The 7,612-nt window shown below is 42.7% G+C and overlaps 1 long non-coding RNA gene across 1 annotated transcript; it reads right to left on the reverse strand.

The window, feature by feature from the left end:
• Window positions 1-276: 276 nt before the first annotated feature.
• Window positions 277-7,072, reverse strand: LOC310767286. The gene is made up of 3 exons (XR_014550841.1): window positions 7,004-7,072; window positions 3,032-3,105; window positions 277-352 (listed from the first exon to the last, which is right to left on the reverse strand). It is a non-coding gene; the product is annotated as an uncharacterized lncRNA (long non-coding RNA).
• Between the last annotated feature and the right edge of the window lie 540 nt (window positions 7,073-7,612).

Here is a 7,612-nt window from a genome sequence, read left to right on the forward strand (position 1 = left end):
ATCTCAGGGACATGAGTTCACGTCCCACGTTGGGCAAAAGATTCCTGCATTGCAGGGGGATGGACTATATGACCCTCATGCTCCCTTCTACAGTTCTATGATTCTCTAAGAGTACTCCTTGCTGCAACGTTTTGCTGCAAGGCCCACTAACCCTCACACAGAGTAAAACTCCAGTGAAGAATCTGCAATCAGTAATCAACCCCCCATTTATTTCTTAAATATCAAAATGAATGGAACGCTGTAAATGTATTTCCCCACAATTTCTTCACCAAAAGAAGGACTGCTGGTTGCTGAAATGTTCGTTCACAGGTGATATCATGCTTCTTTGTATTTCGCTCAGGTGTGAAACACTCTATTCATGTGGTAAGGGACATTGATAGAGAGTATCTCATTAGCAATATATCACCGAAAACTATGGTATATTTTCTCTGATGTTAAATTGCAGCATGATATTTTTATTTATGCAAAAATCTGAACAGTGGTAAGCAGATCGTAAGATTATCCTTTGAAATATGCGCTGTTGCACATTAAATAAATACAGAGTTATAATTTAGCACATTGCTTCATAATACCATATATATATATATATATATATATATATATATATATATATATCCTTATCATGTAGCACCATACTTTAAGAAAAGCTGTCATACACTTTTTGGGTGCTCTTATATTCAAAGTAAAGCAGCATATCACATCATCTCTAGTCAAATGACTAGTCAAAAACAATAAAAGTGTCAGCTAACCTCATTTCCCTCATGCGTAGCCAAGGAAGTATTCTAAACTGGAAGGTTTAGGGAGTTTTGTGGTGTTATTTTTGAAGTCACGAGTGCAGGCACCTATGTGTGTGTAACACATTTTCAAATGTCGAAGATATATTTACCCTAGAGGTAAGGCTGCAATATATACACATATATTTTCCCTTACAAATTGAAATGCATTGTATTTCTATTCCTCTTTACCACAAAACAGGACTTTCAATGGCAGACCCATGTCATTGCTGACCAGCTCAAAAACAGGGGGAGAGCTTCATTTTGGAAAGGTAAAGCAGCAAACAGATAAAGGAGTGTTTAACCCTTTCCTTGGCCTCCACTTCTCTTCCATTCCCTTTCTCTAGATTGCCAAATGTGTTTGGTTCAGCTGGGGAAGGAGAGTGATTGAGTGAGTAAATGTAATGGGGTAGGAACTTAGGGCACCTAGGGTGGATCTACACACAGGAAAAAACCACTATAAATAAGTCAGAAATTAAATCGTTATAACGAAAGGAGGGGAAACGCTATGGAAAATCTTGTAGAATTTTGTTTACTCTTCAGCGCCCTCTGGTGTTGCCTGTTTATAATGCATACAAAACGCTGTTTCTTTACTAACGTAGCTGAATCCCTAGAGTGAAACCTCTCACTCAGTGTGAACTTATCTGCTTTGCAAATGCAAACCTTTACAAAAGTATAAACTCCAATTTATACAAACATTGAGGAACACGGGTGGCTCTGTGGTGTAAACCACTGAGCCTTGGGCTTGCTGGTCGGAAGGTCAGCGGTTCAAATCTGAGACGGGGTGAGCTCCTGTTGTTCAGTCCCAGCTCCTACCAACCTAGCAGTTCGAAGGCACGTCAAAGTGCAAGTAGATAAATAGGTACCGCTCTGGAGGGAAGGAAAATGGTGCTTCCATACACTGCTCTGGTTTTGCTGGAAGCGGCTTAGTCATGCTGGCCAAATGACCCGGAAAAACTGTCTGCGGACAAACGCCGGCTTCCTTGGCCAGTAAAGTGAGATGAGCGCCGCAACCCCAGAGTCGTTCGCGACTGGACTTAACTGTCAGGAGTCCTTTACCTTTACCTTTTTTATACAAACATTGCATTTTATGCACATTAAAATTTTAACTTTAACAAGTTGGAGTTTGACAATATCTGGGAAGCCACAGTTGACTATGCCTGTGCTAGAAAACTATTCCATTTTTAAAAATAATGTGAGTTTGTGCAGGCTTTCTCTTCACCATAGCAGAAGTCATCCATGGCTTCTGACTATGCCCTTGACTTATAATGGTGTCATAATTGCCCTTATGTGATGCTTTATTCTTGCAATGGTAGTCTTCAAAGTTCCAAAGCCTTGACTCAGAAAACAGGCAGCATACTTTGGTATCCTGCTAAATGTTATATTTGGCAGGTGGTTAGCATAAATGGACTTATTGCTATGACTTTATATGACAAACTAATGAGCGATCAGGGACTTAGCAAACAAATATTGTTTGTTTGTTTTTTGAAAGGCTGGAAATCTCCTTCCCCATCTTTGAAAGATGGTACCCATCAGAGACTAGGGGAGGGACTCAGTCACAGGGAGAAGCTCCTGCATTTTGAATTTGGTGACGAAGACAGAATGAGAGATGGAGAAGGAAAGCACTGCAAACTAACAGCAAGCTGGATTTTTTTTGCTTTTGCCTGAGACTTGGGTCAAGGTGTGAAACCTGTTTTGGATGTGGTTGTACTGAAGAACCCAATTACACATATCATCCAGCATTACCCTTAGCTGCCTAGATGGCTTAGGAAGCTAAGGGTACCTTTACTATACAGTGGAATAATAATAATAATAATAATAATAATAATAATAATAATAATAATAACAATAATAGCAATAATTTATTATTTATACCCCGCCCATCTGGCTGGGTTTCCCCAGACACTCTGGGCGGCTTCCAACCGAATATTTAAAACAATACAGTGACAGACATTAAAAACTTCCCTAAACAGGGCTGCCTTCAGTTGTCTTTTAAAAGTAAAATAGTTGTTTATTGCCTTGACATCTGCTTGGAAGGCATTCCACAGGGCAGGCACTACTACCGAGAAGGCCCTCTGCCTGATTCCCTGTAACCTCACTTCTCGCAGTGAGGGAACCGCCAGAAGGCCCTTGGCTCTGGACCTCAGTGTCCGGGCTGGATGATGGGGGTGGAGATGCTCCTTCAGGTATACAGGACTGAGGCTGTTTAGGGCTTTAAAGGTCAGCACCAACACTTTGAATTGTGCTCGGAAACATACCTTGGTTCTCAAACTTAATCCGTTCCGGAAGTCCTATCCAAAACTAAAGCCTTCCAAAACCAAGACACGCTTTCCTATAGAAAGTAATACAAAACAGATTAATCCATTCCAGACTTCTAAAAACAACCCCTAAAACAGAAATTTAACATGAATCTTACTATCTATTGAGATCATTGATCCATAAAATGAAAGCAATAATCAATGTACTGTACTATAAAATAAATAAGACAGTATTGTCGATGATAAAAATAAATAAATAAAATTCCCCTTACCTGCGCTGATGATAGTCATTGTTTGGATAGGGGGACTTTTATCCATTTCCTCAGTCACACAATCAGTAGCTGAACTGGGTTCCACACAGTCACAAAAACAAGCTAACCAAAAAAGCCTCGAACACAAAATAAATAGCACAAAATAAATAGCAAAAACAAAAGCGCCAAACTTAATCCATTCTAGAAGTCTGTTAGACTTCCAAAATGTTCAAAAACCAAGGCGCAGCTTCTGATTGGTGCAGGTGCTCCAGAAACAATAGCTGACAGCCACATTGAACGTTCAGCTTCTGAAAAACGTTCGAAAACCGGAGCACTTACTTCCGGTTTTTTGGCATTTGGGAACCAAGGCGTTTGAGAACCAAGGTACCACTGTATTTAGTTCATTCTCTGCAAATGGGAGAGTCTGTGTCAGGGACAGGGACAGAGCCGCCATAGTACGACCACTTTTTCCTATTTTATACTGGCTTCTTAGGTTATCGTGCTAGTATGTTTCCTATTTTCTTTTTATATGGATTGATTAAATTGGTTTGTTCTTCTTTGAGACTTGTGAGCTGCCTTGTAATTTCTTAAAATTACCAGTGGCAGGCTATTCATTGATTAAAATAAGTAAAATGCGTAAGTGAAGCCTTTTGGGCACAGTTACTTTTTTTGGAAACTTGTTGCAGGATTCATGGTTGTGCCAGGAACTGGGAACAGGGAAAAAGTGTTTTTAGAAAGAAAACAGGTAATTACTTCTTTTGATGTATGTCCTGTGATGTTTTAGAAAGATACTGTATGCTCCAGTGTATAAGACGACTTTTTAACCCAGGAAAATCACCCCAAAACTTGGGAGTTGTCTTATACGCCGGGTATACGTGGAGCCACCTGTTGGGAAGGAGGCGAGGGATCCGGTGAGCAGAGGCGTCCCTTCTGCCGTCACCCCTCCTCCCTCCCCACGGAAGGGGACATAGCCTCCTGTGAAGCAGCGCAAGGCCCCGTCTCTTCTGTACCGGCACAGCGCATGTTCGTTGGCCGCCACTCTCTTCTCACCGCAGAAAGTCCTTCTGAGCGCAGCGCTCACCCGTCCACACACCCGCCTGCTGCTGCTGTTGTGGGAGCCAGGGTTTCGCTCAGCTCACGAGCGCCATGAAGAGCCTGCTGCGGCGAGGTGGTGCGGGCTTCAGCCGGGGCTCCAAGGAGCTGGGCATCCCCAGAAGTGAGGGTGGTGGAGGCCGGGGCGGCTGCTCACTCCTTTTCCTGGAGGGAGGGAGAGAGCTGGGCCAGGCCTCCCTCCCTCCGGGTGGCAGGTTTCGGTTTCGTTCCACCCACCAAACGCCTCGCCTCAGGCTGCTGCTGCTACGACGGCAGAGGCAGCGGAGGGGTGCGCGCTCTGCCCCTGGTGGTGCTTGGCATGCGGCCAAACTCTATAATTTAACAGCAAAATTTGGGGGTTCTCTTATATGCCCAGTCGCCTAATACATATCTAATTTTGTTCTAATAACATTAAATAAGTCGGTGTAGATCCAGCCCTAGTTTTCGAAGTCTGCTTCCTTACAATAGGCTCTGCTTGTGTATTTGTAAATGTATAAGCAGCATAACTTTCATAGAATTGTAGAGTTAGAAGGGACCCCAAGGGCCATCTAGTCCAACCCCCTGCATTGCAGGAATCTTTCACCCAATGTGGGGCTCAAACTCACGACCCTGAGATTATGAGACTTGTGCTTTACCGACCGAGCTATTTAGCAGCTCTCTTGTCCAATGGAAACGAAATCCTGTAGTGCTGTTCCTTAGCTTATCATTTTGTGGGGAAGTGATGAGCATTTAACAATATTAATTACCTCTTCTGAGCACCTCTCTTAATAGTTTAGCAGGGTTTGTTTTCATAAACTAATGTTTCTCTTGCTTCAGAAAGAGCCGCATCCTCATTAGAAGCTTCAACATCTTTAAAAAGGAGCATTGATTACTATTTCATCAGCTGAAAGACTAATTGGTCTCCATTAGTTTTAATTGGGACAATTTGCTTTCGTAGCTCTAAAAACTTGCATTGGATGACTTGACAGTTCTGAGAGGTTGCAAACCCTAATCACTTCCCTCCTTTTTACGTTAGACTAGCTAAAATTACTGTACAGTGCCAAGTTCCTAAATGATGAGGGACTCTAAAATCTAGATGGCTTTACTAGAGGGGATGCATTTGTTCACCTCTAATTAGTGGCTAATTGTGGAAAAAGAAGTAATTAAGCATTCTCTATGAAGCTGAATGGAAAACGTCTTTCAAGGAGCTTATGATCTGAAGCCATGCAGGCAAACAATAGCTCTTGGGGTTGGTTTGTGATGAGCTTGTTGATAAAGGCCTGTTTTACCATTTAGCTTGTTCTTTTCATGCGATTGCCTGCACTTTAAATCATTACAAATCCAGAGTTATTGGGGGGAGAGGAATCCCCAAGATCTGAAAGGGAAAGAGGCTTAAGCCGCTGTACAAGTGGTTGGTATTTCTACTGCAATTTCCACAATAAGGAAATTTTGCCCATGGTATGACTAGTTTCCCCCTTCCCATTTTGACTCTCTGGCACCCAATCTGCATAACCTAGTAATTCTAAACATAGACACGCTTTTACTCTTGCAAGATTGAATGTACTGCCCTCGGCTGTACTCGATGGAAGATTCCAACAGATTCCACACGGAAAAACGCTTATGCCCCTGTGGAGGTTGCAGTACTGAATCGGCGGCGCATGCCCTTCTGGCTTGCACTCTTTATAAAGACTTGAGGAATGAGATTATCACCCCTCTTTTATTGTCCATTCCCGGTCACCCAACCACTGCCACAGTGTCCTTTCACTTGGCAGATCGAGATGAGCAGGTGACAGCAAAGGTTGAAAGGTTTTTAGCAGGGGCAGTCAGAATAAGATCCACTATTTGACTACTGATTCAAAACCCAAAAATGTATTTTATATAATTGACTTTTTATTTCTATTCTTTGTATATCGTATTGTTGTTTTATTGCTATGGCTGATGGCTCATGCAAATAAAGATTCATTCATTCTTTCATTCATTCATACTGCAATGTCAGTAATGATGCATGGCATTCAACAACATAATGAAACTGCTCAAGTTATGATCTGCTCTTCATTGTACCTTCGTTGGGCAGAGGTACAGTTTTGGAATCTGAACTCAGTGGTTTTATGCCCCCCCCTTTAGATAGCAATGTGTGTTCTTTAACTCAGACTGGGGTAAGTCAACCCTGCTGCTTCCCTGTCCATTCTGCCCCCAAGTTCTGCACTGATGGTGCCCCTTTTGCAGTGTGGTGTAGTGGTTAAGAGTGGTAGACTCGTAATCTGGTGAACCGGGTTCACGTCTCTGCTCCTCCACATGCAGCTGCTGGGTGACCTTGGGCTAGTCACACTTCTCTGAAGTCTCTCAGCCCCACTCACAGAGTGTTTGTTGTGGGGGAGGAAGGGAAAGGAGATTGTTAGCCGCTTTGAGACTCCTTAGGGTAGTGATAAAGCGGGATATCAAATCCAAACTCTTCGCAGAGTATTTCAAACCCATTCCTTTAACTAACTCCTTTCTCCACAAAGATTAGAAGCCTCCCTTTGGGGTTTAAACCCTAGCTAAAATGGAAACAATATGTGCTCCCCAGTTTCTCCTGAATTATTTGCATTTTGAACCACTATTCCCTGATTTCAATACTGACATTTTACAATTGATGATATTTGACAGTCACCATACCGTGAAACTCTGTACAGTCGTACCCTGGTTTTTGAACGCCCTGCGACTTGAATGTTTTGGCTTCTGAACGCCGCAAACCCGGAAGTGAGTGTTCCAGTTTGTGAACTTTTTTGGGAAGCTGAGTATCTGCCGCAGCTTCCGACTGAGTCCAGGAAGCTCCTGCAGCCAATTGGAAGCCACGCCTTGGTTTTTGAATTTTTTTGGAAGTTGAACAGACTTCCAGAACAGATTCCCTTCAAGAACCAAGGTACGACTGTATTTGACAGTACAGTGGTACCTCTGGTTACGAACTTAATTCGTTCAGGAGGTCCATTCTTAACCTGAAACAGTTCTTAATCTGAGGTACCACTTTAGCTAATGGGGCCTCCCGCTGCCACTGCACGATTTCTGCTCTCATCCTGAGGTAAAGTTCTTAACCCGAGGTACTACTTCTGGGTTAGCAGAGTCTGTAACCTGAAGTGTTTGTAACCCGAGATGTTTGTAACCCGAGGTACCACTGTACCTGGGAACTAACATGAAACAGTAGATACTATGTTACAACATTTGACAACTGGTGTGCAACAGTAGTTAAATTGTGATCCTATTCACATTTATCTGGGAGGAA

This window comes from Podarcis filfolensis (genome assembly GCF_964270895.1).
Source record: "Podarcis filfolensis genome assembly, chromosome: 7".
NCBI lineage: Eukaryota > Metazoa > Chordata > Lepidosauria > Squamata > Lacertidae > Podarcis > Podarcis filfolensis.